Below are 21,898 nucleotides of genomic sequence, written 5' to 3'. Positions count from 1 at the left end.
GCGAGGAGTCCCTAAGGCTTTTACTGGACAATCATTTTCCCGATGTCCCAGTTGGGCAGGGATCTTCGCCTGCATGGTCGGCGGTCGTTGGCCATGCAGAAGTTCCTGCCATTCCAATACGGGAAAGTCAAATAACCTGGGCTATAGGGTCGTACAAGTCCTATAAGTCTCCGGGCCCGGATGGAATCATTCCTGCGCAGCTTCAAAGGTCTTTGGGGATTTCCTGCCGCTGGTTGGCCATCATATATACTAACTGCCTCAGGCTTAACTATATCCCGAAGTCTTGGCACACGGTTAGGGTTATTTTCATTCCGAAGGGCGGCAGAAGCTCTCATGTATCACCTAAGGATTTCAGGCCAATCAGTCTTTCGTCGTTTCTTCTTAAGACGTTTGAGCGGTTGATTGACCTGTACCTACGGGAAAGGATACCTCGGGGGTTACTGTCGGCTTCACAGCATGCGTACTGCAAGGGCAGATCGACGGAAAGAGGAAATGAAGGTGGAAGGTGTGCAGGGGCACGCCACAGGGGGGTGTCCTATCTCCTCTCCTCTGGGTTGTGGTAGTCAACGAGCTTCTTGTGGAGCTGGAAGCCAATGGTTGTCGGGTGGTTGCCTATGCAGATGACCTCGCTATCCTAGTCAGAGGCAAATTTCTGGGCACCCTGCGCGATGTTCTGCAGGGCTACCTGGATACTGTAGCTAGGTGGGCTGAGTCATGTGGGTTGGCGGTCAACCCGGGAAAAACGGAATTGGTCCTTTTCACAAGCAACACAAGCGGACACTCTAGCCTTCTTACCAGTTTCGACTTCATCCCGGACAGAACGGACTACTGTATGCCGATAACTGCTCCCTATACAACCTTTACCCCAGTTATTCCAGAGAGAGAGGATTGGGGAAGTGGAATTATCTGGGGCATGGGACCGGTTAACTTGTTCACGGATGGGTCAAAGCTGGATGGAAAGGTTGGTGGGGGGGTCTTTTGTCAAGAGCTAAATTTAAGCCGCAAGTTTAAGTTGGCTGATCACTGCAGTGTATTCCAAGCGGAAATTGCTGCGATTAAGGATGCGGTGGATGGAATGCTATCCAGTGCTACAACGGTTAGGGAATTTAACATCTACTCTGATAGCCAAGCGGCTATCAAGGCCTTGAGCTCAACTACAGTGCGATCGAGGGTGGTCTGGGAGTGCCTGACCTCGCTTGCGATTGCATCGAATTATTTTACAATTAAGATTATCTGGGTCCCGGGCCATAGTGATATCCCGGGTAACTGTCAAGCGGATCTCTTAGCCCGCATCGGTACAACTGAACCGGATGAAGATGGCTGTAGGGATTTCGGGATCCCGCTGGCCACCTGTTGATTGCTCCTCCATAGCTGGGCCTCGAATCAGCTCAGCAAACGTTGGGCGGATACCACGTCTTGCAGGGTAGCAAGATCTTTCTGGCCAAAAGTGGATGGCAGGAGGTCTGCTGAAATAATTGGGTTCACTAAGGCTCACCTATCAATGGTCATTGGGGTTTTGACGCGGCACTGTCCCATGGGTATCCATGCGGTACGTCTCAATATACTGGAAACTCCATCCTGCTGCAGCTGTATGGAGGATGATGAGGTGGAATCACCAAATCACTTTATACTTGATTGTCCAGCTTTTGCCAGAACTAGGCGAAAGTACTTCGGTCGCGACTCACTTGTATCTCCCGAGGATATATCCAAAGTTGAGATCGGTATCATTCGGAGCTTTATTGCTGCTACCCAACGATTCTCTAAGTAGCTAGATCTAAGTCACCGTTATATTTGGTGTATGTGGTATCACAACGGACCTTCGTCTTGTCCAAGTGAGCTATCCTTATCAGGGCAGCTAGCACCTAACCTATCCTATCCTATCCTACATAAAATGGTCACACTTTTGTCTTTATAGCTAGTGCAAAGCGTAGTTTCACCTGGGGTTAACGCCTAACAGTCCTCGCGAACACAATTTCTTTAAATCATGTGCGAACAGTAGAAATCCCAACCGCCATTCGCTACCACGCCTCCTGACCCTCATACCATATGCCAGCACCGAAGCTATTTTTTTTTTTTTTTTTTTTTTTTTTTGCGGGGAGGCTGAAAAATGCCTAATGCACCATAATTGCTGCCGTCGCAGCAACCGTGTGTCCGTAGACTAAAAAACAGCCCCGTTCTGGAACCGTCGCCCACCCCGGCACCACTTTCGCATTACTTCAGGGTGGCGTTCCATATTTCTCATTTTTTAAGAGCCTACTGTTGTCCCTGCGTCCAGGTTCCCGCTATTTGCTCTGAGTGTCCATTTAATCACCACTGCTTCGCATGCGCATTTCTCTGCGCTCCCTCTCAGCATCCATCAGGCGTGTCATTACTATAAATGCCATTTTGCTCACTGCAGTCCAGCATTCTTTCCTGCTGCACATATGTGAAACTAAATTTCTCGTGGTAGGTTCCTCCCCAAAGACTCCATGCAAGGTGAGTCTTTCTTCGTGGAAACGGGGGCAGTAGAACATGACGTGTTCTGCGTTTTCTAACTCTGTGGTACACATTGGGCAATGAGGATCTTCCTCTATCCTACGCTTCCATAAATACTCTTTGAAACCGCCATGTCCACTCATTATTTGCGTGAGATGGTAGTTCAGTTCGCCGTGCTTCCGCTCATTCCATTGAGCTACGTTCCAAACTAGTGTGAAAGTCCAACGCCCTTTACTCGAGGCCTCCCACCGTTCTTGCCACTTAGCTATTGTTTGTGTCCTTGCTCTTTTCTTGTCTTCTTCAGATGGTCGCTCGATATTAGTGTTATACAGATCGGCCATTTCGCTTGCCAGTAAGTCCACTGGGATTTTCCGGGTTAGAACCAGGATCGCGTCGTCGGACACCGTCCGATAAGCACTTGCTATTCTTAAAGAAGCAAGTCGGTACGCTGCTATATATATTTTTGATGGGTCTGTTTAGATCCATACCACACTGGTGCTGCGTATAGTATTATTGAGCTGGTTACTGTGGACAATAGCTGACGTATAGCTTCGCGCGGACCACCAATGTTAGGCATTATTCGCATAAGTGATCCATTAACTTTGGTAATTTTCTCCCCCACCGCTCTGAAGTGCTCTTTGAAAGTTAACTTAGAGTCAATGTGCACTCCTAAGTATTTTAAGGAATCCTTTGAGGTGATTTGATGATCCCCGACAGTTAAGACTAACTCGTTCGCCGACCGTTTGGAGCTTACTAATACTACTTCCGTCTTTTGGCTAGCCAACTCCAGTCCTGTATTGGTCAGCCATTCCTTTATTCTTGCTACGGCGTCATTACATAATGCTTGAAGCAGGTCCAGTTTCTTGGCCACTACTACCACTGCAATATCATCAGCATATCCCACAATTTGCGTGTTTTCTGGTAGATCAATCTTTAGCACCCCGTCATACATTACATTCCAAAGCGTTGGACCGAGAACAGATCCCTGTGGGACGCCTCCTGTGATTTTGTACTCTTTAGCTCCTTGATCCGTGTCAAAAAGAAGTACTCTGTCTTTAAGATAGCTACCTATAATTCTGCGTAAGTAAGCTGGAGTGCCGAAGCTTTGCAGCGCTGCCATTATCTGCATCCAGTTCGCAGTGTTAAAAGCATTCTTGATGTCCAACATAATCAGTGCACAGAACTTCCTTTTATTTTGGCCTCCAGAGATAGCTTCTCTAGCTATATTGACGACTGTTTGTATTGCATCTACGGTGGATCTTGATTTGCGAAATCCATATTGACTATTCGATAAGCCACCTGGTCTTTCTAGAGTCAGCTGTAGGCGCTCACTAATTATACGCTCGAAAATCTTCCCTAGGGAATCCAGCATACAAAGTGGCCTATACGAGGATGGTTGGTCCGGCTGTTTACCACGTTTCAGCAATAGGACAAGTCTTTGTCGTTTCCACGGGCGAGGAAACACGCCTTCTTGCATACAGGCATTAAAAAGATCAGTAAATAATGTAGCCCTAGTTGTAATCGCGGCTTTAAGGGCTATATTTGGTACTTCGTCGGGTCCTGGGGATTTGTTATCAGCAACTCTTTTTGCAGCGTCCAGCACCTCTTGCTCTGTAATTTGCGGAATTTCCGTACTTTCTAGATCCTCGCTTGGATAAGTCCAGCGATCTTGCGCCGGGAAAAGTGTTTCAACAATAATATTCATCAGTATCGTGCACGTAGGTTGCTGTGATATCGGTCCTTTAACTTTGGCCATCACAGTTCTGTAGGCTGATCCCCAAGGATCTAGGTCGACATTATCCAGCAGTTCCCTAAAGCATAACTTCTTGCTCTTTTTTATGGCATTTTTAAGTGCCTTTCTTTGTGCGACATAGGTGCTGTGTAGCTCTGCATATCGTGGTGATGAGCGTGCCCTCTGCGCTGTTCTTCGTGCTTTGTGGCATTTTCTACGCTCTTCCGCAATTTCGTCATTCCACCAATATACCGGAGTGCGCTGTGCTTTTCCGCGACTTCTGGGCATGGCAGCATCACATGCCATACATAGCAACTTAGGGATTTGAACCGACTGGTCTTCCGCATGCGATTCTCGTACTATGGCGTCCTTCCAGATAATGTCAAATATTTGTGGGTCGAAAAGGTGCTGTTTCCATTTCCTACTTTGTCGATGTCTTGCTGCTACCGTTCGTGGAGTTTCGAGCAGCTCTACGCTAATAGCTTTATGGTCGCTGTGTGTGTAGACGTTGCTTATGGACCATTTTGCTCGTCTTGCTATTTCGCTGCTAGCGAAGGTGAGATCTATAATGGATCGTCTGGTACCTGTATCGAAGGTATATATCCCTGGTTCATTTAGGAGTTCTAGCCTCAAAGAAGTAAGACTTTCGAGGAGAACTCTCCCTCTTTCGTTGGTTCGTCTACTTCCCCACACAGATGACCATGCATTGAAGTCTCCACACACTAAAAGCGGGTGTTTACCTCGTGCTTCAATGGTGATCCCGTATATCATGTCTTCGAACTCGGCGATGGTCATGCTCGGAGGGGCATAGCAACTGAAGACGTATATACCGTTGATTTTTGCCCACGTGAATCCTGCTACCGTTGGCGTCATAATTTCCTGTGGGAGAAATTTCCCTGGTGCCCAAATTGAGGCTTTCCCTGCTGAATCTGAGAGCCAACCCTGCTCCTGGCGATTTTTGTATTGTTCAGAGAGTACCACTATGTCATATCCTCCTTCATAGACTGTTTGGGATAATTGCTCTTGGGCTGCTTCGCAATGGTTTAAATTGAGCTGCAATACCCTCATGAGACAGTCATTTTGCTGCCCTCTCGTTGTGGGCATTTAAAACTGCCTGCTGAATGTTGTCCCCCACATAGCGCGCATTTCGGTGCATTTTCGCAACTTGCAGCCTTATGACCTTCCTGGCCGCATTTCCTGCATAGGCTAGACCTATCTACAGTCTCCTTACATTTCTGAGCTATATGCCCGTAGCCCCAGCACCTATAACAGCGTTTTTCTTGCTTGAGCTCTCTAATTCGGCAGGAAACCCATCCTACCCGGATTCTTTGCGTATTAAGAACCGCCTTGGCATCATCCGCTGTAAGGCTTATAAGTGCCGACTTCGTGCCACTGTACCCTGTGCGTATGCTTTTTATGGCAGCCACATCTGGAAGTTTGATGTTGCATTGCTGGTGGAGGGCGTTGCAAATCTCCTCGGGCGTAGTAATCTCATCGAGATCTCTGCACTGTAGCGTGACCATTTGGGACTTTGTTATAACTTTAGCTGAGTCCTTTAGTACCGCTTCAATTTCTGCTTGGTACGCGCTTGTTTTCCCATCTTGCGATTTTTTCCGCTCTAGTAACAGCTCTCCTTTCGCCGTTCTTCTAATCGTTTTGACGTCATCACCCAGGGATTTTAATTCGTCGCATCTTCTCACTTTACGCAATATGTCGGCGTACGTCGCATCCCCCGCCTTGGAAATGATGATTGCATCCGGCCTAGCCTTAAGTGATTTTTTCTTGCTCTTCTTTTTGGCTAACTGCCACTCTCCCGTCTTTTGGGCTGCAGTTTCCTCTTTCCGCTCCGTCTTCTCTTGCGTTTCTTGCCGTCGTTTGTGTCCACCCACGTGCCCTGGTAAGACATCTTTTAGAGTAGTAGTGGGTTTTACCACGTTGTTCTCCTTGGTCGAGTACGAATTATTCCTCGGTCGCTTTCCTGGGGGTGATGGACTTCTATCCTTGGCGCATTCGCTTGCACGCAATTTATGTTCTAAATTCTTTACCTCTAGGGCCGACTCGATGTACAGCACTTTTATTACGGAGGCCAAGCGCTTGATTTCCGCGTGTATATTATTACGCCCTATGAAGAACTGCATCAAGTCCTCAATCGCCTTGCCTAGCTTGGTCATCTTTTTCTCTCCAGGGGGGTTTTGCTGATTTAACGCAGCTGACGCCTGCTTAATTAGCTCACTTAATAATGGTGTGCCCGTTTGAGCCTTGCTGTCGGAGTTCTTTTTGCAAAGCTTCGGTGTAGCACCCGGCGACAATGCTCCTTGCTTGCTTTCGGCCTCCGCTCCTTTGGGTTTCGTTACCACTTGCGACGAAATGTTAAGGCCCCCAGCCGATGGGCCACGCCCTTCTGGAGAGCGAGCTAGCTTCCTTCCTACAAATGGATTGAACGCCATTTCATTCTCCTGTAAGCTATAAGACTACGACTTCGAACTCATACCTTCGTCGACGTCACTTTCCTAGAAGCTCTAGGTGTAGCTGCGAAGACTTTCTAACGGATGTTTTTGTCGCGCTATGCTGCCGAGCTACACCAGAGAAACACCATGAAACGTTAGGGAGTGACTATTCGGCCAAGGATGCCGTCCTCGAAATCATAAGCAGTCTAAGTGTATGTTATTGCGTAACTCATGGGTGAAATCGTCGGCGCTTCTACATAATTAAAATTTTACAAGGACCCTGTATAAAATTTTTAAAATGTAGACCAAAGTTTGCAGACGTTTGTGTTCACAACATTGATTTCAATAGTCTTCGTTAAATCAAAACGATATTTTAGAATGAAAGTCGACCGATTTTAAGTTGAAAGATGTTAACTGCTGTTTTCCGGCCTTATGCTATAAGAGCTCATTATGGGTGACCGCGTAACTTCAGTTTTCAGACTAGTTCGACTGTCCAGCATACACGGTCATTAGTACAACTGTCTTGGGAAAGCTGTTGCTTTACCACTTTGAGTGTTCTTGCGAAAGACAAAGCCTCACCTGGTAAATATATGTGCCTACGTATTCACATTTGTAAAAGGAGCCGTAACGTGTAGGTGATATTTAAACTTGGTTGATAGGCTATAATCAATGCGATTCACTCCAAGGGACTAGTTTTGGATAGGGCCGCCATCTTTAGGAAATATCAAACCGGGAGACTTGGGTGTTAAAGGATGAAGTGTGAAAATCAAACTTAACATTTCAGACGCTATTGTATAGTTCCGCATATAAACCAAAAATGTTTGAATGTAAGCCCAAGTATTTTTCAAACTCTTCTCATACGTATATACATTCTCAACTTAAGTATGAGGTAAGAAACATTTCAAAGGAGTGTTTATGCCCCTAGAACATACTAAAGGATTTTGCATCACTGATTTCGCTTATTCTGACAGCCAATCGCAATATAAAATTTTTTAAAAAATCGGCACCTCTTTTGGGTAACTTGCTTTTTTTAACATCTTGAGGAAAATTCAAAAACATGTTCGCCTTGGGTCATTTTATTTGAATTCATTGTTCATTGTTAATTTTTTGAAAAAAAATTTGCAAACTGAGCATATAAATGTATTATATAACTTTTCTTTTAGTGTTTTGTTTTAATAACTTGGTGAATTGGGTGATGCAAAGTCCGTTTTAAGCTGACATCGAAAGCGCCTGTTTTTTTAAATAACTTTTGAACAGTTGGAAAAAGTCAAATTTCGCAATTAGTTTCTTATAACTGGTAGTGATGCGCATCCGTTGATACCCCTTTCGACCATATCCGACCAATTTTCGACATGAACAATAAATGGCAATAAACGAGTAGAAAATATAGTAACGCGCCGAACGCCGCCGCCGCCGCCGCCCGCCGATATTTTTGACATTCGGCGGCGGCGCAAAAAACAACTAAAATCGGCAGCGTACATCTCCAGTATGTATGTATGTAAGGTAGATGACAAAAATAAACTTTAGCCATATTTGTAACAACTTTGAGAATGAATTAAGTAAATATCAAATATTTGTTATGCAATAGCTCGTCACATCTTGTTTGTTTCCGCAACCACATTGTGGTCTGTAACTCATTTACACATGTGTGGATGCATACATACGTATATAGCCACGATACTCTCGCGCTCTCTCTTGTGCTCACCCACCATGAATTTATTTTAAGGTTTATAGGTATGCAATTTAATTGTTTTTCACATTTTTCAAAATTCTTAACTGTCAATCAAAATGATAATGTCAAGGCAAACATGCAACAATGTACTCATGGATGTAAATGAAGTATTGAGATGGCATCAGATGAAGAACAACTTTTGGCTGTTAAGCTGAGTGTTGGTAGCAAATAATTGCGGCAATAAAAATTAAATGAAAAAAATTAATCGAAGTTCTCATCAGTTTTCGTAAAGTAGTAGCATGTCTTGTGCTACAACGATGTAATCTAGACTGATACTCGAAATAACGAGTAATTTTAGTTTTACTATTCTTCTTCTTATTCTTTTAATGGTTTAAAGATGTCTATCATTCGGGAAATCTTTAGAGTGGAAGAGAGGAGTTACATAAATCTGATAAAGCTGTTCCATGATTTCGAGCCATACATCAGTTTAGGTATGATGTCCATCGATATTTGAACCTCGTAATGTGTGCACATCCTATACACTCGAGCTATGCCTGCGTCGATTGGGACGTGATATATTTGACTTCATATACTTCGATTGGTAACAACCAACTTTTTCTATGCTGAAACCTGGTGCTGCAGATGATCCCATCTCGGGTCGCAGCAAAGTCAATTATTATCAATCTTTAGATAGATTTTACAGCGTGAAGGCTACATTTTTCGGCTGCAGTACCAAAGACCTCTTCCATACCTAACCTGGCATTAAAGTCGCCCAGCATGATTTTTATATCATGGCGGGGCAGTCTTATTTTGTCCATTCCAGTTTTTCTTAGAAAAAGTCTTTATACTTATCGCCCGTAGCGTCTGATGGTGTATGCGGAAATAAACATTATATTGAAAAACGTCACTTGGATGCGGCGACACGATTGTTCACAGCTGTAAACGACAGTACTTAACGGCGTGGACTCTTTCCAATTACAAAACCACCAACTTGGCTGCGAACTGCACATTTGTTCATACGGTCATTGTAGTAGACGTCTGTCTTTTACCGTCCATCGTGCTTTCTGTATTGCAGTGATGTCGTCCTTTGCCTTGACGGGAACAACAACCAACTGGACCTCGTTACAGTCTCCTAAAAAGATCACACATTCCAGGTATATGTAATGAAATCATGGTTTTTGATTAAACTGTCGTCATCGGAAAAGGACTCTTCATCCGAGGTTTGTTAATATTGTGGCGAATTTCAGAAATTTTTTTGCGTAGCTGTGCTGCTAGTAAATAAACGCTACATAGCAACAGCAAGCCATATACACACATATGCATAGAAGACAACGAACAATATTTTACACACATAACCAGCAGCTAGAAGCGAAGAGAATATTTCACACACACATAACCAGCAGCTAGAAGCGAAGAGAATATTTCACACACTTGTAGACGGCAATAATGTGCGGATATGGCCTTACATAAACTAAATATACTTATATTTGTAGCCAAAGCCCATGAGAGGTACATAAACGGGAAATAGATAAACATTTATTAGCGAGGGTTGTTCGAGAAAAGTCTAGACCCTGGGAGGAATAGGTGAACTAGGCGAACTGAGAGTATAAAAGCAGCGCAGTCTAAGCAAGTCAATCAGTTTGATTTTAATAGTGAAGTACTATTCACAAAATTTTGCTATACTGAATATTTTAGTTATTTATTCAACAGTTCAGAGACTCCAACGTTAACAGGAGCTGCAAAATAATCAGGAAATTCGTTACATTATGTTACATTGGTAGCCGGTATTACTTCCTATTTCCCAAGCCTAGTGCGCAATCCAGTAACCAGGGGCTTAGCTCTTATTTGCCTCTTGCGACGGGCATAACTACGCCGAGTATATTCTAAGCTCCTTATTTGCATAATCGCGGCTGTGAATGAGCTATTATTGAATCAAAAAATAAAAATTGATGGGACTTGAATTAGGCAAGCAAGCCCAACGTCATAAATAGAGATTTTTCGCTTAGCTCCCTTTAGATATATGTACGGGTGCGATATGCAAGTTTTTAGTCGGGGGTTTAATCTGCTCTTGATTTTGAACTTCTCATTGTGATTAAAAAAAAAAAAATTAAATTACAATAAATAGTGTTTAATATAATCAAAAAAAAATAGCTATCTTAAGCTTTAAATACGGCATATGCAGATGACGTTTCAGTCATCATAGACGGAGATGCTTAACAACAAATAGCTCTCTGATGGAGGCACTTCGGGATGTACATACATGCCTGGGCATCTGGAGCCGGGTTAACCGCCAATGCGGAAAAAATCGATCTAGTATTATTTATTGGGAAGGATAAGGTCCCTAATTGGACTAAGCCTAAACTTGGAGGGATAACTATGCAGGAAAAATATAGTACAAAGTATCTAGGAGTTATACTAGATAGTAAGTTGTCGTGGAAACTCCATGTGGAAGAGAGAGCGAAGAAAGCCTCCGCGGCACTGCATGCATGCAAGAGGATTCACGTGAGGCCTATCAGCTAAACTCTCCCATTGTGTATTTACGGCAATTGTCAAACCCATACTTTACTATGGGGTTCTTGTTCGGTGGACAGCCAAAGAAAATAGTACGTATACCAAAAAATTAAGAGGGTATGCAGAGTATCTATGATTAGCATAATGGGTGCCTTAAAATCTACCCCGACAGCAGCATTGCATGCCATTGTACACATTCCGCCTGCAGACCTAAAGGCCAAAAACATCGCTTTAGCAACTGCAACAAGGCTTAAGGCTGCGAGGCAGCTTGAGTGCAGACCTTATGGCCACAGCAGTATAGCGCCATCTAATATCAAGCAAACGGAATATATGGTCCCATGCCTGAGCTTCGAAAGAGATATTGGGGCCACAATTGAGCCGGAGGGTTGGTGCCGGGGTGCAGAAATGGCAGAACATACTTTATGCGTGTATACGGATGGTTCCAAATTAATGGAAGGGGTTGAGTCTGCTGTTTATTGTGTCGACCCAGAAATATGTAGATCGTATAGGCTGCCAGACGACTGCAGCGTTTTTTAGGCGGAAATTATAGCAGTGAAGAAATTCTGGAGGAAGCGAGCTTAAGCTGTAGTCGCGTCAATATATATATTGATAGTCAGGCCGCGATTAAGGCAATAATCTCATACGGTACTTCGTCAAGAAAAGTTCAAAGAAGTATTGGAAAAACTTCGCTAAGGCCGGACCATATATCTTTACTGAGTTCCCGGTCATAAAGGGATAGAACGAAACGAAAAGGCCGATGAGGTGGCAAAGGTGGGTGCAACACAAGCTCATTCCACAATAGACATCCCAATCCGTTTGGGAGAAATCAAAAGGAGACAGGAGTTGCTTATGGTCCATCAAGCAGAAAAGGCGTGGACAAAAGCGCGGGGCTGCAAAATTTCTAATATCATGTGCAAAGCCTACGATAATAGACTCACAATATGACTCACTTCTCTGAAGAGAGAATACTTAAAGCTCACGATGGGCATACTGACTGGAAACTGCCTTCTGGCGTCACATGCCTATAAGTTAGGCCTCGTCAGTAACAGCAAGTGCAGGAAGTGTAAGCTGCAGGAAGAAACGGTTGAGCACATTCTGTGTTCGAATCCTGCGCTCGCCAAGTCAAGGCTCCAGCTATTAGGGGCGGCAGAGTTGTCAGATCTCGCGGCAGCAATTACGCTGGGACCTAGAAAAATGCTAGTATTTGCCAAGAGGACGGAGATATTCTATAACGTATCTCCTGGCACCTGATTGGGGTTCTTCCGTTTGGCGGTCAAACAAATTCTGGTAACACATTGGCACAATCAGTCTATGTGAGGTCTTTATTGACCGACCAGTTCAACATAACCTAAACTAGCTTTAAATAATAAATATGTATATGAATTGTTACAAAAATCCAAAAAATAAAAAAAACCAAAACAAATTTATTAATGACTTTGTATTAATGTTAAATCATTGCGGATGGATGGCCTTTAATGCAATTCAGCATCATCACAATAAGGCGCCATCGTGCGTCACATTGTGATTAGCTAATTTACCAGACAACTAACCATCAGATGGGCAATTTGGTTTTTAGGTCAACTCACTGAATCGTGATTTAAAACGAACTTTTACTCATCCGCCAAAAGATATGGTACGAATTGTATGATAATTGTTTTATTTTTTTTGCAGATTTTTTAACAATTCGTTTTGTTGTAGCCATTTAACGGCATTTTGTATATTTTACCTTATTCGTAAGTGTGAAAAATTTATTGGAGCGAAATAATGACAGCGTAACTAAATTTCAATGACGAATGCGTATAAAACAATAAAATATTTAAAAATATCAAATGGATATGATACATATTTCTGTAGTATTTGCAATTGTTTTTGTTGCCTTTTATTTGTTTCTCTTATTTTAATTTTAACCATAAATTATATTGGGTTAACTGGTCATTTAGTTGTTGTTGTTGTTGTAGCTGTTGCATAAATTGTCTGTACATAAATCACCACACCTTAACGCGTTGACAGCCAAATAGGTTGAATGTGGTTACCTTTCCGTTGGCATATGACCTCTGTTTTGTGAGTTGATAAACAAATTTTTGTTGTTGGTGATTTTTATGCTGTGAATTGTTTTCGTTTTTGCTTTCAGTTTTGCTTACTTATTTAAGGATTAAGTGTTTTTATACTCAGTTGAGCAGAGCTCACAGAGTATATTAACTTTGATTGGATAACGGTTGGTTGTACAGGTATAAAGGAATCGAGATAGATATAGACTTCTATATATCAAAATCATCAATATCGAAAAAAAATTTTATTAAGCCATGTCCGTCCGTCCGTCCGTCCGTCTGTCCGTTAACACGATAACTTGAGTAAATTTTGAGATATCTTGATGAAATTTGGTATAGAGATTCCTGGGCACTCATCTCTGATCGCTATTTAAAATGAACGATATCGGACTATAACCACACCCACTTTTTCGATATCGAAAATTTCGAAAAATTGAAAAAGCGCGATAATTCATTACCAAAGTCGGATAGAGCGATGAAACTTGGTAGGTGGGTTGAACTCATGACGCAAAATAGAAATTTAGTTAAATTTTGGACAATGGGCCGCCCACTTTTAAAAGAAGGTAATTTAAAAGTTTTGCAAGCTGTAATTTGGCAGTCGTTGAAGATATCATGATGAAATTTGGCAAAAACATTACTCCTATTACTATATGTGTGCCTAATAAAAATTAGCACAATCGGATAAAGAACACGCCCACTTTTAAAAAAAAATTTTCTAAAAGTCAAATTTTATGAAAAAATTCAATATCTTTACAATATATAAGTAAATTATGTCAACATTCAACTCCAGTAATGATATAGTGCAACAAAATACGAAAATAAAAGAAAATTTCAAAATGGGCGCGGCTCCGCCCTTTTTCATTTAATTTGTCTAGAATACATTTAATACCATAAGTCGAACAAAAATTTACCAATCCTTATGAAATTCGGTAAGGGCAAAGCTTCTATGACGGTAACAGTTTTCTTGGAAAATGGGCGAAATCGGTTGAAACCACGCCCAGTTTTTATACATAATCGATCGTCTGACCTTCCGCATGGCCGTTAACACGATAACTTGAGCAAAAATCGATATATCTTTACTAAAGTAAGTTAACGTACTTATCTGAACTCAATTTATCTTGGTGTTAAAAATGGGCGAAATCCGACTATGCCCACGCCCACTTTTTCGATATCGAAAATTTCCAAAAATGAAAAAAATGTCATAACTCTATACCAAATACGAAAAAAGGGATGAAACATGTTGATTGGATTGCTTTATTGACGCCTTCATATATACAACTAAGGGCCAATCCCTTCCAAAACCTTCATTAATACCATTAGTTTGATACCCACTTCGTACAAACACATCCTAGAGTCATCCCTGGTCCACTTTTATGGCGATATCCCTAATACCTTCCATTTGATACCCATGTCATACAAACACATTCCAGGGTTACCCTAGGTTCATTTTCCTATATAGTGATTTTCCCTTATTTTGTCTCCAAAGCTCTCAGCTGAGTATGTAATGTTCGGTTACACCCGAACTTAACTTTCCTTACTTGTTGTACTTAAAATTAATAGCGAAATTTTTTGCGCTCAACAGTGCAACTTTATTTAAAAATGTACATATCGTTAGCTTAATGTGAAAATGTGCTAAGTCACTTTTTAGGAATTTTACAGGAGACAAAAAAAACTGAATAATATTTGAAATAACCTTTTTTTCAAAACTGTGAATGAGGATACCTTAGTTGCAATACTTTTGAGTGTAGAAGCTTTGAAAAAGATGAATAAAAATCATGTATGCTAACCCAGTAGCTATTTTATGACTTAGCACAATTTCCTCGCTCAAAACAAATTTTTTCTCCTGACTTAGCACTTTTTACTCAATATGTTTCCCCATCACTGCTCACCTTTAATGATTAAAATATAACACTAAAACTATATATTTCACAAAAAATACTATTTATTTGTCAAACTATTTCTAACTATTGGCGACCACCGTGGTGTGATGGAAGCGTGCTACGCCTACCACACCGAATGCCCTGGGTTCACACCCCGGGCAAAGCAACATCAAAATTTTAGAAATAAGGTTTTTCAATTAGAAGAAAATTTTGCTAAGCGTGGTCGCCCCTCCGCAGTGTTTGGCAAGCACTCCGAGTAAGTTTCTGCCATGAAAAGATCTCAGTGAAAACTCGTCTGCCTCGCAGATGCCGTTCGGAGTCGGCACAAAACATGCAGGTCCCGTCCCGCCAAGAATTATTAAAAAAAAGGAGCACGACGTAAATTGGAAGAGAAGCTCGGCCTAAAGTCTCTTCGGAGATTATCGCGCCTTACATTTATTTATTTATTTTATTTCTAATGGTTCTGATCTGGACTCTTTTGCCGGATGGAGCGCAGACAATAACATAAATTTTAAATTCAAACAAATGCTGTGTTGTGTCTTATTCCAAAAAGACAACTGCCACATACTTTATCTACAAACTAAATGCTAAATCTCTTAATCATTCTCAAGAGAGTAAAGACTTGGGTGTAATTTTTGACTCCAAACTCTCTTTTTCTAGTCGCAGCGATTTCGTTGTTTCAAAATTTGTTGCAATGGTTGGGTTCAGTAGACGTAACACCAGTGACTTTAAGGATCCTATGACGTTGAAGGCACTTTATATATCCTTGGTCAGAAGTCGTCTTGAATATTGCTCAATAATATGGAATCCTTTCTATGAATCTAACTCCTATAAAATTGAGAGAGTTCATAAACATTTTACAAAAATTCCTTTACGTACGCTTCACTGGCCAGACGGCCACCCATCATACACCAGCAGGCGCAAATTGCTTGGTCTTCAGGCTTTGCATGACAGAAGAACTTTTATCTCACTTATGCTTGCCTAAAATGTAATAAACTTTAGCACGAATTTCTCTGATTTATCTAATTTGTTCATTCCATATATTCCACTGCGTGATCTTCGGAAAAGCATTTATCATACACCAAAAGCATGTCTCAATTGGGTAAATCCAATTTCAAGGGGTTCTATTCGCAACCCTCTCAAGGGGTTACCAGCACAATATATAGCTTCTCCAACCCAATTGTTAACTCAACTAACCGTGGTGAATCCTGTTTCATTGACAGCCGAGGCTCTGGCGACCCCAAGTTCCTCATGGAACTAGGGGGTGGGGAGGGCGTAATGGCCGAGAAGGTTTAATGTGGTCATATAAATCGTTCCCGATATGGTCGGACTAGTACCTTAATAGTGCTTTGTTGCCGGAACGTATCGGAGCTATATGCGGCAGAGGACCACCACCATCGGCCCAAAGCTTTCGGGGAGTGTCTTTATCGTTAATACAACAACAACAAAGCATGTACAAAGAAATGACTAGTAATTCAGATTGATATTATTGACTGGTTGACTTAGCACATTTTTTTTGAACAGTTGACGACTTAGCACATTTACACATCTTTGCCCACAGCACGTAAGAATTAAAAATTAAAATATTTTTTTCTACTGATCGATGTATTTTTAGTTCAATTTTAAAACTGCATTAAAATACAATTTTTCAAAAAAGTGACTTAGCACATTTTCACATTAAGCTAACGATATATACATAGTATATATGTAGCTACAAAAAGCAATTTGGGATGGCTCGTCGTTGCTATGGTGACAATCGCAAATGTGTTGGGCTTAAGGCTTGGTTTCCTCCAAAAGCGGTACCGCTATGTTACGACCGCTAAAGAGCGGCCGGTATGCTCACCGTTTCTAGCGGCAACGCTTTGTTGGAAACTAGGAACTGTTGCGGCAGACGAGTTGCAAAAGTTAATTTTACATTTTTGCATGTTTCTTTTTTTATTTTTTTTTTATAATTTTTCTTTTAATAAACTCACAAGAAAGAAATTTCAATTCAAAAATGTTATTTATTTTATAAATAATTTGAAATATTTGACAAAATATTCACCGCTTTGACAATAACGGTGGGAAAAAACGGTGATGAACGAGTTCTACCGTCATGACGGCAGCGTTGTTTTATGCCCGGCCGCTATATTACGTCACGGTGAACTTCACCGTCTTCTTAGTTCCCACATAATTACTCTTACATTGCAATATTTTTGACAATGTACTCTACCGCTATGTAACGGCCGCTATATAGCGGCACCGCTTTCGAGGAAACCAAGCCTTTAGTTCAATTTTTGGAGTTTTATTAAAATCCGGCTCAGCAACAACGTAACCAACAGCTACTTGTAGTGCAATTTGTTACTCGTCGGTGCAAAAGTGAATGAAATTAACAACTAAGTAAGTGTGAGTTCGGATATAACCGATAGTTACAACTTTTTATACTCAGCGTGCTTTGCACACAGAGTATATCAACTTTGATTGGATAACGGTTGGTTGTACAGGTATAAAGGAATCGTGATAGATATAAACTTCCATATATCAAAATCATCAGCATCGAAAAAAAATTTCATTGAGCCATGTCCGTCCGTCCGTCCGTCCGTTAACACGATAACTTGAGTAAATATTGAGATATCTTCACCAAATTTGGTACACGAGCTCATCTGGACCCAGAATAGATTGATATTGAAAATAAGCGAAATCGGATGGTACCCATGCCCACTTTTTATATATATAAAATTTTGAAAAACACAAATAACCTGATTATTTAGTAAATAATACACCTAGAATGTTGAAATTTGACATGTGAACTGATATTGAGACCCTTGATAAAAATTTGAAAAAATTTGTTAAATGGGCGTGGCACTGCCCACTTGTGATAAAATCAATTTTACAAATATCAGTAATCATATATCGAAAATCGTTATACCTATCGTAACAAAATTGGGCAGAGAGGTTGAGTTTGCTATAAGGAATGCTTTGAAAAAAAAATGTACGAAATCGATTAAGGGCCACGCCCACTTTTATATAAAAGATTTTTAAAAGAGGCGTGGACGAATAAAATAAGCCATATCTTTGCAAGAAAGAGTTTTATATCAATGTTATTTCATTTCCCAAGTGGATTTATAAAAATAAATAGGAAAAACTTAAAATTTTAAAAAATGGGCGTGGAGCCCCCCTTTTTATGACTAAGCACTTTTCTATGTTTCCGGAGCCATAACTCGAAGAAAAATTAACGGATCGTAATAAAATTGTGTACACGAATTTTCCCTATAGCAGGAAATATTTCTAGGAAAAATGGGCGAGATCGGTTGAAGACCACGCCCACTTTTATATAAAAGATTTTTAAAAGGGTCGTAGATGAAAATAATAAGCTATATCTTAGCGAAAAAGAGCTTTATATCAATAGAATTTTACTTTCTAAATTGAATTACAACATTGAATTGGAAAACACTAAAATTTTTGAAAGTGGGTGTGGCCACCGCCCCTTTTATGACTAAGCAATATTCTATAGCCGTGAAGAAGTCCACGAAAGTGGGGAAAGCTTCTGACCGCCATTCACCTGGGAATGGCCAGAGCGATTCTTTTGCATGCGGTTCAAGCAGCTCACTACTGCCGGTCGCTTGCGGCCAAGTATCCACTGGGTAGCCGCAAAACATCCGTGTAGCGGTGAGCTAATGTGAGAAGACGACAACCTGGCTAGGCCACTCTGACATAATCGGTTTAAGGGCTAGCCGGGGGAGATCTCATTGGCAGCGTCTGTACACATCTTGAGCAAGCGGCTCGCTATATAAACGTGCCAAGTAATATTTTCACACCCGCTGAGCGGGTTGTGCGCTGGGCTAGGGACCCGCCACATAAAACCATACTCCAGTGAAATATAACAACAAGCCTCGGATAAATACACCCTCTATTGATGACGACCATGGCAAACGTTTGAAGGTCAATGAATTGAGGGCACCTGGACCTGGAACGTCCGCTCCCTGAATGGGATTGGTGCAGATGCTCGGCTGGTTGATGTCCTCGTCAAAGCAAAATCTGACATCACCGCCATCCAAGAAATGCATTGGACGAAGTAAGGAAGAAAGAAGATCAAAAATTGTGACATCTATTGGAGTGGCCATACGAATAAGCGCAGTTTCGGCGTCGGATTCGTGGTGGGAGAGACTTTGTCGCCTATTTCTGGGGTTCACACCTGTGGACGAACGTCTCGCCGCTATCCGAATAAAAGTAAAATCTTTTAATATATCATACATCTGCGCCCATGCGTCAACAGAGGAGAAAGACGAGGAGGTGAAAGACACTTTTTATGAACAATTAGAACGCACATACGAGCGCTGCCCCCGTCACGATATAAAAGTCGTGCTTGGTGACTTTAACGCCAGGGTGGGCAAAGAAGGAGGTTTTTTTTGGCCCTACAGGCTAATTGACTATGCCGTTGCTCGAAACATGGTCATATCGAGCACGAGGTTCATGCATAAAAAGATACATCAAGCTACATGTCTGTCTCCTGATCGAAATACTCGCAACCAGATCGATCGCGTTGTGATAGACGGACGGCATGCCTCCAGTGTTTTAGATGTGCGCACGATCCGAGGACCTAACATCGACTCGGACCATTATCCCGTTGCATTCAAAATACGCACCCGCCTCAACGCGGCTAAAACCAAGGAACAAAAAACACAAGGAAAGCTAGACGTCGAAAAGCTTCAATCACAACGGACTGCCAATGATTTCGCAACTTGACTCTCACACCTGCTCTCTGAGAGCACAACTCATCCTGAAGGAATACAGGAGCAGTGGGAGCATATTTCCAAAGCACTTCGTACTGCCGGCGAGGAAAAAATTGGTTACCGGCGACCACGAAAAAACAACTGGTACGATGAAGAATGCCGCGTTGCAACTGAAAGAAAAGACGCTGCCTACAGGGCTACGTTAAAAGCGAGCGCGACAAGAGGAGTATGCGAATGCTATCGTGAGTTGAAAAAGGAAGCGAGACGCCTTTTCAGGAAGACCACCAGGAATAACTCCCGAAAATTTTACCAAAAAATACGGCGACAGACGGAAGGTTTAAAGGCCGGTGCAAACTCCTGTAGGAACGAAAACGGCGACCTTGTAACTGATGTCCAGAGAGTGCTTAGATTATGGAGGGGACACTTCTCTGTTCTCCTAAATGGAGGCAGCAATTCACCGCGCAGAGATGAAGAACCCGATCCCGCAATCGATGATAATGGATTATATGTCCCCCCGCCCGATTATGACGATGTCAGAATAGTAATAACCAGATTGAAAAACAACAAGGCCGTGGGCGCTGCTGAATTGTCTGCGGAGCTAGTCGAGTACGGTGGCGAGGAGTAGGTAAGGCGCATGCAGCAGCTTCTTGGCAAAATATGGGCGGACGAGTGCATGCCCGACGGTTGGAATCTAAGTGTTCTTTGCCCAGTCCACAAGAAGGGGGATACTGCAAAATGCACCAACTATCGTGGAATCAGCCTTCTTAATATCGCATATAAGGTCCTTTCAATTGTATTGTGCGAAAGATTGAAGCCCAACGTGAACCGGCTGATTGGACCTTATCAGTGCGGCTTCAGACCTGATAAATCTGCCATCGACCAGATTTTCACAATGCGCTAAATCTTTGAAAAAACCTGTGAAAAAAGAATCGACACACATCACCTCTTCGTCGACTTTAAAGCCGCCTCCAACAGCACGAAAAGGAGTTGCCTATTTGCCGCTATGTCTGAATTTGGTTTCCCCGCAAAACTTATACGGCTGTGCAAAATGACGTTGATCAACACCATCAGCTCAGTCAGAATTGGGAAGGACCTCTCCGAACCGTTCGAATCTAAACGAGGTTTCAGACAGGGTGATCCCCTATCGTGCGATTTCTTTAATTTGATGCTGGAGAAAATTATACTAGCTGCAGAACTTAACCGCACTGGAACAATATATACTATAAAAGCGTGCAATTACTCGCATATGCTGACAACATTGATATCATCGGCCTAAACACACGCGCTGTTAGTTCTGCTTACTCCAAACTGGAAAAAGAAGCGGTAAAGATGGGTTTGATGGTGAATGAGGACAAAACGAAGTACCTGCTGTCATCGAGCAAAGAGTCAGCGCATATGCGCCTTGGCAACCACACTACTGTTGGCAGCCATAATTTCGAAATAGTAAAAGACTTCGTTTATTTCGGAACCATCATTAACACTAACAACAACATCAGCTCTGAAATCCAGCGAAGAACCACTTTGGCGAATAAATGCTACTTTGGACTGGGTAGGCAATCCAAAAGTAAAATCCTCTCTCGGCAAACGAAAATCATACTCTAGAAGTCACTTATCGTACCCGTCCTGCTATATGGTGCAGAAGCATGGACCATGACAACATCAGATGAAGCGGCTCTGGTAGTGTTCGAGAGAAAAGTTCTTCGAAAGATTTATGGACCTCTACGAGGTACGAGATTTACGCAGACATCAACATAGTCCGGCGAATTAAAACGCAGCGGCTACGTGGCTAGATCATGTTATGCGAATGAAAGATGACGCTTCGGCTAAAAAAGTGTTTCTATCGGACCCTGCCTATGGAAGCACCAAGTGGAAAACGATTTAAGTTCCATTGGTATGACCATTTGGCGTCAGTTGGCAGAGCGAAGAAGCGACTGACGTGCCTTGTTGGACGGCCATAACCGTTTTAACTGTTAAGCGTAAATTAAGTATGTAAGTAAGTAATTCAGAGCAAATTTGACTCCAACTTTTTTTTTAATTTTAAATTTTGAGAATTTGGAGAAATAAAATATGTATATGGAGTATATTTGTAGAGCTTTTCCTTTTTAGGAACTCCGGAACTACTTTATATGTTTTTATTATTTTTTTTTTTTACTTCTTTTTATTATTATAACGTTTTAATTTTTTATCATTTCAACTTTTTCGAAAAATATGAATAACAAAAATAACTTGGAGAACTGTTTTATTAAAAACTGGTTTCAAAAGTTTAGATGAATAACTGTCTTGAAATTTTTTTTGCTTTTAAAATTTGTTTGTCTTACTTTATGGAAAAATAAAAAAAAATATTGCATGATTTTGAAGAATTTTTCTTTTTTCAGTAACTATAGAATCATTAAAAAGCTGCATATCACCACTTTTCGTATA

The sequence above is a fragment of the Eurosta solidaginis genome, chromosome 4 (genome assembly GCF_040869045.1).
Source record: "Eurosta solidaginis isolate ZX-2024a chromosome 4, ASM4086904v1, whole genome shotgun sequence".
NCBI classification, from domain to species: domain Eukaryota; kingdom Metazoa; phylum Arthropoda; class Insecta; order Diptera; family Tephritidae; genus Eurosta; species Eurosta solidaginis.
Note: the sequence above shows the minus strand (reverse complement) of the source record.